Below are 11,091 nucleotides of genomic sequence, written 5' to 3'. Positions count from 1 at the left end.
ATGTAGAAATTTTAAAGTGTAAAACATTAAAAGACTATGATAAGAGCCAGTGTCCAGATCTTGGTTTCTAATTCCATTCTCCAGTGAAAGGAACCAGACATGACTTAATTCTATGGCTGGGGCAGGGAATAAACAAGATGAGCCTGGAGCATCTTCTAAATGCCAGAAAGCACGAAAGTGCTAAAACAAAACAAAACACAAAACACAGGGTAGTAGGGTATATCAAATGGACACAGGAGCCTGAAAGAGCTCCTAGTGTGTGAAAGCTTGGACAATTTAAACAACTAAATAATATAATTTTAAATTACAACCCAATATATAAAATAAATATAAATAAAAGATACAATATACATATAACACAGAGCATAATAGTGTTAACACAAATATGTAAAAGTATAATAAAATACTAATGTAAAAGGAATATCTCTGTGTCCATACTGATGTAGATAAATGATTGGATAGGTAAGCAAATAAGAAAGAACAGATAAAATCTTCCATGTCTAGAAGAATTCCAAATGATTTATGTCAATAACCCTCCGAAAGGAGGTGAACCATAACTGTCCATCCCTTAAATGTGGGCTGTGCTTAGTGACCTCCTTCTAAAGAAGATAGTATGGAAAGGGGGGAAAACAACTTTATACAGTGGACAAACTTGACAGACAGTACCCCAGCCAGCTGATCAAGTTAGCATGAACAATGATAAATGTATACTTGATATGATGTTATGAGAATGGCACTTTATCTCTGTGGTCTTCCTCCTCAAATCTGATAATCCCATTATAATCATGAGAAGACCACTGGACAATTGAGATCTTCTATAAAATATTGAACTAGTACTTGTCAAAACTGCTGTCAATGTCATAAAAAAGGAGTCTGAGAAACTGTCACGGTCTCGAAGAGTGCAGAGATATGACAACTAAATGTAATGTGATATCCTGAGTGGGATTCTGGGACAGAAACAGGGCATTAGGCAAAAACTAAGGAAATCTGAATAAAGTGCGGACTTCAGTTAAGAATAATAGGTCAGTATTGGTTCATTAGTTGTGACAAATGTAGCATACTAACGGGAGAGGTTAGCAATAGGGGAAACGGGGTGTAGGGTAGATAGGAATAATGTGTAGTCTTCACAACCTCTCTGTAAACTTGGCATTCTAGAATGAAAAGCTTATTTTTACAAAAAGACGGTGGCAAGGACAAGAGTCTGTAGTTCAAGTTTAATTTTCATCATGCTGGGAGCCTGAAGTAAATAAAAGCCCTTGGTGTCCTCAGCTGATTATGGTATAAAGTGGGGCAACCTTGCTGTCATCTTGCAAAGCCATGACAGTTTGCAGAATCAGAGAATGCAGGAATTTTAAATGTTCTCCTGTGGAATTTCCTACCGGCATGACTTTTTTCCCCCTTTGCTTTTGCCCAGTAGCAGTCCCTTGAGTGGCATTTGCTGTCCTAGTTAATCAGAGGGTAGGAGAAATGAAAAACTCTCCTCTTTCCCCTCCTATGAAGTTTCAATGGGCACTGGAAATGTAGGTCAAATTGCATCACTGTAGAAAGGAGCGAACAGGAAGGTATTTATGAAGTGCTGCCAGCCTCTCTTTAGATTCCGAGTTATGATGAGCCAGTGTTGAGCCAGCTTAGGTGTGAGATACATGGAATCAGAGAGTCATATTTTTGATGTAGTCCCAGAATGTTACATTTAATCAGTGATAAAAAGATTTCTGTGTAAAGCCCTAGTGAGAATAACTTGTACTGGCTTTGTTTAATTTGCATCTCCCAGCTTCTGGAATTCTTTTTGTCTCTTATTTATTATTGGTATATTGCAGCAATTTATATTAATTTAGCCAGAGAGATGTTTGAATTGTAGAAACTATTGCCATGTGTACATAAAAAAAAAAAATCTCTTGTTTGGTAATCACATAAGTCTAATAATGTATTTTGCAAATTACACATAATATGCGCAGTGGGATCTTCATTAGCATACAGAAATCACAAAATATGTTTTTTTATTTTAAGTTAGGTTTCAAGTACGCCGTCCCATGGCTTTCTACCTTTTTTTTTCTTGGCTTTCTATTTCTTTTTTTTAAAAGATTTTATTTGTCCGAGAGAGAGAGAGAGAGAGAGAGAGCGAGCGAACACGCACGCATGTATGCACGCGGTCAAGCAAAGGGAGCAGCAGGCAGAGCAGGTAGAGGGAGAAGCAGGCTCCCCCCTGAGCAAGGAGCCCGATGTGGGGACTCCATCCTAGGACCCTGGGATCATGACCTGAGCTGAAGGCAGATGCTTAACCGACTCAGCCACCCAGGCGTCCTGGCTTTCTATTGTTTTAATGGCAAAATCTTACAGATTTTTAAGATAAGGCTTTAAATACATGTTTGTATTTTTTTAACAGTGTATACTACTTGCCATTTGTTAAGACATCCAGATATGTGCTGCCCAAGTGCTGTTACTCACGTTGTCATGAACAGTAAGCATCCTGACGGCAAAACCAATTATAAAACCTACTCCATTTCTACTCTTTCCTTGCCTCTGTTAAGATCCTGAGTAGTTTGTATACAAAATGGAAAATGAGGGGCGCCTGGGTGGCACAGCGGTTAAGCGGCTGCCTTCGGCTCAGGGCGTGATCCCGGCGTCATGGGATCGAGCCCCACATCAGGCTCCTCCCCTATGAGCCTGCTTCTTCCTCTCCCACTCCCCCTGCTTGTGTTCCCTCTCTCGCTGGCTGTCTCTAATAAATAAAAATAAAATCTTAAAAAAAAAAAACAAAATGGAAAATGAGATGATAAAATAAAGTAATTGCACAGGCTTGGGTTTTATTTAATCGTATAGGTTGCATAAATTACTCTGAAGTATGTTTGTAATCTTACATACTTTCAGTTATTTTTGACTTTTTATTTTGAAATTATTAAAGATTCACAGGTTGCAAAGATAGTTTAGAGTACCTGGTTACTCTTCACCCAGTTTCTCCCATCAATTATATCTTTCCTATCTATATAGTATAATATCAATACCAGGAAGGTGATGTTGGTATAAAGTATGTTTGTAGTTCTGTGTCATTTTCTCTCATGTGTAGATTTGTATAACCACTACCGTAATCAAGATCTAGAACTATTCCATCACCACAAAAATCTCCCTCATGCTATCCTGTAATGGTTGTAGTCATTCCTGTTACCTTCACAACTCCTAATTCCTGGCAACCACTCATCTGTTCTCTAACTCTACAATTTTGTCATTTTGGGAATGTTACATAAATGTGATCTTTTGAGATTGGCATTTTTCATTTAGCGTTTTAAAAATAATTTTATTTTAAAAAACATCAATGTTAAACATTTAAAAAAATTATTTTTTTTAAAGATTTTATTTATTTATTTGAGACAGAGAGAGAGAGCACAAGCTGAAGGGGGGGTCAAAGGGAGAAGCAGACTCCCCACTGAGCAGGGAACTGGACACGGGGCTCAATCCCAGGACCCCGGGATCATGACCTGATCTGAAGGCAGATGCCCAACCCACTGAGCCACCCAGGCACCCCCAAAAATATATTTATTTTTAAAAGTTGTCCAGAGTTTGATTCACTAATTTTCAAACCTGTACTTTCCTAGCTTGGGTGTTCTATACTCTGTTGCTATATTTGAAGAACAGCTAAAGTTGTATGTGCCGACGTAATAGCTGATTATAGCATTAATCTTATTGCCTGCTGTTAAAGATGATACTGCAAAGTTAAAGGGAAAATTACCCTGGGAAAAGCCCATCCTGTCAACAAATTAAATATTACAACTGTTTACTGAGCAGGAGTAAGAAAACCAAATGTATACTTCAGTTATACCAAATGAAGTAACTGACCCACATTTGTGTTCATTTCTTCTTGAAAGAACTTTTCAGAGAGACTCTTTGGAACGTGATATTTAAATGAATAGCAGTTTAAATATTTACATTAATTAGATAATGAAAGATCAGAGAATTGCTCTACAGATCTTCCTCGACTTATAATGGGGTTACATCCCAAAAAATCCATCATAAGTTGACAATGTTGTAAGTTGAAGATGCATTTAAAACACCTGACCTGGGGTGCCTGGCTGGCTCAGTCAGTATAGCATATGACTGTTGATTTCAGGGTTGGAAGTTTGAGCCCCCCTCAAAAGAGATTACTTAAAAGTAAAATCTTAAAAAAAATTTTTTTTTGTTGAACACCTAACCCACCTAACATCATAGTTTAGCCCAGTCTACCTTAAACCTGCTTATATTAGGCTACAGTTGTGCAAAATCATTTAACACAAAGCCTATTTTATAAGAAAATGTCACTATCTCATGTAATTCATTGAATACTGTGCTGATAGTGAAAAGCAGAATTACTCTATGGGTACAGAATGGTTTTAAGTTGTGTTGGTTGTGGACCCTCCTGATTGCAGGACTGATGGGGAGCTGTGGTGCTCTGCCGCCCAGCATCGCAATAGAGTGTCATACCACATATAGCTCGCCTGGGAAAAGATCCAAGTCCAAAATTGTCAATGTGGTTTCTATGGAATGGGTATTACTTTCGCACCATTGTAAAGTGGAAAAATCATTAAGTCAAAACATTGTTGAGTTAGGGACCTTCTGTATGTGGTTAGTGTGAAATGTAACCATATGAAGGCCAGTGTCTGCATCATGTTAATACTGTTGTAGTAGGAAATGGAATCCTGTGGTACATGAAGGATGGGAACAAACAGCCTCAGAGGGAACAAATCTTCCTTAGATGACTGTATGTTTTCTAACAAAATATAAAAATATTCTAGGAGCTGTAGGAGGACACATTAGTGTTTTGCTACAAATAATGATACCATGGCTCTAGGGAATCCCATGTGGCCCGACCTATGTAACTGAGCAAATAGAAGATGGTCCCCAGCACCATTTTGCAGCTCACTAGCAATGGAGAGGGGATGTGAGCACACACTTCTTGACTTGCCCAGAATTCGTGTTCCTGAAAGTTGTGTCAGAGAAGATTTTTTTAATAAACGAGGTACTCTTGTAATTGGCAAATGATCTTTATTTGGTTCTACCTCCTAACATTTTAGACAGTCTTCCTCCCCGTAGGAAAATACTCTTTGTAGTTAAAATCAACCTTTACTTATCACTTTAACATTTTTCTTTGTCTTTTCTTTTTCTTTTATTTTTTAAAGATTTTGTTTATTTATTTGAGAGAGAGGGAGCAGCCAGCAAGCACAAGCCAGAAGGGAGGAGTGGGACAGAGGGACAGGGAGAAGCAGACTCCCCGCAGAGCAGGGAGTTAGGTCCCAGGAATCTGAGATCATGACCTGAGCCAAAGTCAGATGCCTAACCCACTGATTCACCCCGGTGCCCCAGCACTTTTAACATTTTTCTTCTGCTTATCCCTGTGTTCTTCAAGCAGTATGTGATTGTACTTGAAGTAGCTGTTGGGATAGAGGAAAAGGGAAGCAATCATTTATCGATCATCAGCTGTATGCCAGGCACTGTACAAAGTCTATTAAAAAACTCTTTGTAGGGGCGCCTGGGTGGCGCAGTCGTTAAGCGTCTGCCTTTGGCTCAGGGCGTGATCCCAGCACTCTGGGATCGAGCCCCACATCAGGCTCCTCCGCTAAGAGCCTGCTTCTCCCTCTTGCACTCCCCCTGCTTGTGTTCCCTCTCTCGCTGGCTGTCTCTGTCTGTCAAATAAATAATAAAATCTTAAAAAAAAAAAACAACTCTTTGTAGGAAATAGTTTTCTTGGTCAGATTTACTTAAGAAGCCTGCTGCTCAAAACAGAGTGTATACGTTATGTATTACTTGTATTTTAAGATATATATGCTAATTTATATATAAGATAATTTAAAGAATCTATGTCTATTAATTTGTGTATTCATGAGGCAATGTGTGAAGTGATATGGAATACAGTGCTATAAGACCTACCCTTCCCATTAGCAGCTCCCTATCCAGATGAGGAAAACCAATTATAAGTAAAAGAAAAACCAGCTAACTATAGGAGTGAAAACTGCTCAACCCATCAGTGCAACATATATAATAAGGCAATCCATAAGTAATTACCAAATAAATCCTTCAGATTGTAAATGCTATAGTTGTTCAGAGGAGGAAAAGATTATTGATTTCTGACCCTTGGTTGTGTCACCTGTAAAATGCAAATGATACCTGCCTCATAGAAATGAATAAACTGTGTAAGTAAGTAATCATGGCTATACTGTTAATAATGAAAATTATAATAATAGCAACAGCACTAATACTGTATTAGGGTGGGCTGACTATTGCTACACAAAACTTTAGTAGCTTAATAAAATACATGTTCATTTCTCACTGAAGTCACAGCTCAGTGTAGGTTGGCAAGGAAGCTCTTGCTTTACCCCGTCATTAAGGGGTGAAGTTTTGTGGCTCTGCCCATCTCTAGGGGCTTGGAGCACTCTCCATTTTACCAGCCTAGGGTGTGAGAGACTGAGGATCAAAACAAGGAGGTTTATATGGATCAGGCCTAGAAGTGGAACCCAACCTTTCTCTTCATATTTTAAGGACTCACATAGCTACATCTTGCTGCAATGGATATTGGGAAATTTAGTCTAATTTTGTCTTCAGGAAGATGAAGAATGTGGATATAGGTTGGCATTGGCAATCTTTATCTCAAATAATATTTACAAAGGCTTATTAAAGAGGAGGGACCTTCCCTGGATCTTGTATAGAGGAGCCAGTAAAAGTTGTAGTAGGTTGCCCAGCCTGCCTTTATTTAGGTGGCCTTACTTAAAGAGGAAGGGTAGAAGAATTAAAAAACAGAACAAAACAAAACAAAAACCCCGCAAGCATTATCAATAAAAATTGAATAGTTATCGCACTAGCAACTGCCTCTACTGTGAGCCACTTGGTAGTGACCTTAGGCAAGCCATTTAACTACTTTAGACCTCTATTTCCTCACTTATAAACATTCTTCATAGAGCTGTGGTGAACATTAAACAGGACAGTGCATGTAAAGTACTTAGCACAGGGGCTGGTCCAGAGTAAACACTCAGTAAAAGTTGTTACTATTATTGGTAGTGTTAATAAGTATGCCTCCAGAGTGAAGTACTTGCTAGCTGTTCATTTATTTGACATCTTTCCTGAAGGACTGTGTTAGAGTAGCAAAGGAGGATTTGACTGAGTATATTTATGCGGATTTTAGAATTCTATAACCCTACTCCAGCAACAGGAGATTAATGTTCCCCCTGGCAGAATACTGGGGGAGAAACCCTTTCCTGTCCCCTCCGAGGCTCCCCTCTTCCCTGTCAACACCACAGACTTTTAATTCCTCTCAAGAGGACAACAGGAGTCATGGACTTTACTTTTCATCCCGCCTTCCCCTTTTTCGTCTATAGGTGGATTTGGCTGGGAAGAGTGAGGGTAGATGCCAGAACAGCCACATATTGCTCAGGCATAATTGCAAGTTCTTAGCAAGGCAGGAACATCCCACCCCAGGCCCACATTATCTTGAGTGGTTGGGTAGCTGTCAGAGCCTGTGGTTCCATTGAATTCGGTTCTGTTCAGCAGGCATTTATTAACACTTGGAAGGAATATCAGGCCCTGGGAATACAAGGATGAAATGTTGCAGACCCTGCCTTGAAGAAGCCCACTTAGGCATGTAGGTGTGATGACCTGAAGAGGTTTATCTGAGTTTGTTTTGAAGGCTGGATGTGAGTTACTTGGAAGGTAGGAAGGAAGTAGTTTAGCGTAGTAGGAACAGCAGGTATGGAGGGACAGAGGTAGGAAGGTAGGAATTGCTGGGCAGGATAGCAGTAGAAGGAACGGTTTTCCGCTCCACTTTAGTATGTGGGTGCCACAGTTCTACCCCCTTTGGGCCTCATTTCACAAGTCTCAGTTTTTTCTCTGCAAAAGAAGGATAGTAAAAGTTCCTACATCATACAACTGGGAGGATTAGGTGAGAATACATGTAAAGGGTTTGCTCTGTGTTGAAACTGGGCACATAGTTAAAGTGCTTAGTGAATGTCAGCCACTGTTATTGTCCTGTGCTCTTGTAATTGACCTGCATATCTACTGACTTGAGCAAGTATTTTGCACAAATCAGAGAATTATTGCCAATTTTATTATATTTTTGTTTTTCCTTTAGGCTAATGGTGAAATAGTGTACTATAGTCACACTTGGACAGATGGTTTACCCCTCAGCTAAAGAGAGCCCAGTTAACCTCAGTGAAGCCTGGGAGAGATGGGGCTTGAGATAGGAGAGCCATGTGACCTGAAATGACAGGGGAAGTGAGGGATGGCTACGCTGAAATCTTTGCTGAGAAAGGAGGGGCTGAATGTGTTTGGAAATGGTCTGGTGCCAGGCACTGACAGAAAATGGAGGCTTCTTCAATGGAGTTTCGGGAGGGTCAAGAAAGCCCTGTGACTAAGTGCGGGACTAAAATGTATCCTTAAAACCTAGGCCCAGAGGTATTGGAGTCCTTGCTAGTAAGTGATTGCAGCTCCCTGTTTAGCAGTTATGTTTTCATATTCTCATTGGTGTTCAGTGGAGTGACCCTGAGAACAGACCCCGTAGCTCAGTAGGTGGGAAAACTCCAGCGGACCTTTGAAGAGGCGGATATCCAGAAGCACCATGGAAAATCAGGTTGTGTGGACTATATTGTTTCATTCTTAAATTTGCTTTGCCAGGGAGAAAGCCTCTCAGGGTGAAAGCAAGGAAGAGAATGAGTAAACTCAGGGGCACGCTGATACATATTTTTGGAGAATTACGGGTGACATGTCATCTTAAAATGTTTGGTCTGTGGTGTTTCATGTGGGAGAAGAGCCTGAGGATTATAACATAAGCTAAAGGTCCCACACAGGAGATAGGTGTATAAGGAAAACAAGTGATGCAGCCAGGTGGGATCTTTGTAAAGAATGTGCCCAGTGAGTGACAAGGGGCAGCCCAGGACAGCATCAGCCAGTTATCCCTGTGCAAGAGAGCTGCCCCCCGGTGGCCACATTTTTTAACTTTCCAAGGGAAAAAGGAAATATGGAATTTTATGTGAGCCTTCCCACCTTTTAAATATTAGCAACAAATTCCTTGTTTTCCCCTAAGATCGCTAACGTAACAGAGACAATAAAGTGAACTGTTTAGGGCCTGTGGACCTGTTTGCAGTGAGTGTCAAAGAGTGGAGAGAAAAATGTGTAGCCCAGGTGTTAGGCTGAGCAGCCAAATGCATGGTCAGCTCTCGTGCCAGGCACGGTACCTGGCATGGAGCACTTACTGAATAAATAAATGGGGCAAACCTCTGTTGCTTGTCATTCTTTCCACGTGCAGAATGGAGAGATTGGAGCAGGCCTTCCCTCAGCTCTAACTTATAAGATCCAGTCAGAACTTCTGTTGCCCTCCATGCAGGGCCCTCTCTACCCTGTTCTCTCCCTTTCACGGCCTCTCCAAGCACCTAGGGTACCTAGGGGTTCAAGCTTCTAGATTTTAAGAAGGTTTAAGAAATAAAAAGAAAGTTCGTATTGTGACGCTTCAGTACAAGACTGACTCAGTTTAGGCTGGTTTTCTTTCCTCTATCATGGTTAGTACATTTTTGTTTAATTTTGACAGACTTGACTGTATAATAAGTGATCCAGATTATAGCGAGGCTCTCAGAGTCTTAAAAGTACATAAAAATGTTCTAGAAAATAAGTCCTTTTCCCTATGAAGGTTGGTATAACATTGCTCATGTAACAGTGCTTTTCTCTGTTTAAAGATAATGAGAGGATTTGTCTGAACCCTTGGGCCTTTCGCAGAACCTTCATTTACAACAAATTCTGGTGATATCTGCCCTTTTAAAAACAAAAGTTTTTACTGTCTTGAGCAAGATTATTTTTATTGCACTTATCAAGAATCATCGGGGCGCCTGGGTGGCTCAGTCGTTAAGTGTCTGCCTTTGGCTCAGGGCGTGATCCCGGCATTCTGGGATGGAGCCCCACATCAGGCTCCTCTGCTGGGAGCCTACTTAATTCTTCCTCTCCCACTTCCCCTGCTTGTGTTCCCTCTCTCGCTGGCTGCCTCTCTGTCAAATAAATAAAATAAAATCTTAAAAAAAAAAAAGAGGGGAGCCATTTACTTTATAGATCCATGGGTTTCTTAAACCCTTGGGGAAGGAAATGCTTTGGGCCTCTGGAGGACCGTACCTGGGACAGGAAAGTCCAAGAACAACCCCCCACCCCCAACAGAAACTGTTTCCCTTTCTCTCCTCTGGGATTTCATGGCCTCCTGGGTTGGATTCTCTCTGAGCAGCATGTTTATTCTTCACTTTGCTGACTGGCTTTTTCTTATAGGCTGAGAGCGCATGGGAGTAGCTTGTAGCCTAGACCAGAGTAGACCCTCTTCATTCCAAATTCTAGTTCCAAGGAGAACAAATGGAATGTCTCAGTTTGGGTCGTGTGTCCAACTTTGGCCAAAACAGAGGAGTTTGGAGTCGCTTAATACAAATATCATTTGGCAGGGAGTTGAGAATTACAGAGTACTTAGAAACAAGGGTCACCATGGGCTAGGCAGGTCCTCTAGAGAAGAAAGGCATCTTCTACAATCTTGCCCCCCCCCAAAGTAAATAAATGTATGCTTCTCTCAGGACTTTGGAGAAATTCAAGTTATATTTTTTCTTTTTCTTTTTTCAAGATTTATGTATTTATTTATTTGAGAGAGAGAGAGAGAGAATCTCAAGCAGATTCCCCTGCTGAGCGTGTAGCCCAGTGCAAGCTCCACTGGACCCAGGACCCCAGATCATGCCCTGAGCCAAAACCAAGAATCAGACGCTTAACTGACTGAGCCACCCAGGCACCCCTGTATCTTTTTTATTTCCTTTTCTCCCCTCTGCCTGTCATTTAAAAAAATTATCTTATTAAAAATTAAATTTTTTGAATGTTTGTTATAGCAGGTGGTGAATGAATAAAAGCTGTCCAGTTTTATGTTTCTATTCTTAGAAAATGCTCTCCTGTCTACCTTTTAAACAATTTCTCTTTGTCTTTGCAAAACAAAATTAAGTTTCTGTTTAGGCAGTTTGGTGTATTGGTAAGGGAACTAAGTAACATCAAAGGCCTCCATTCTAGTTCCAGTTCTAAACCATTTATTTACTGGGTAATCTTGAGCAAATTATGACCTCTCAGTCTGTT

General features: G+C 40.5%; 1 protein-coding gene across 5 annotated transcripts in view; it reads left to right on the top strand.

The window, feature by feature from the left end:
* The window catches only part of ATXN7 (ataxin 7), a 147,882-nt gene that overhangs the window by 19,525 nt on the left and 117,266 nt on the right, over positions 1-11,091 (top strand). The window lies entirely within an intron of this gene.

The sequence above is a fragment of the Ursus americanus genome, chromosome 14, assembly GCF_024610735.1.
Source record: "Ursus americanus isolate L20-20 chromosome 14, mUrsAme1.1.p, whole genome shotgun sequence".
NCBI lineage: Eukaryota > Metazoa > Chordata > Mammalia > Carnivora > Ursidae > Ursus > Ursus americanus.
This window is presented reverse-complemented; position numbering and strand designations above follow the sequence as displayed.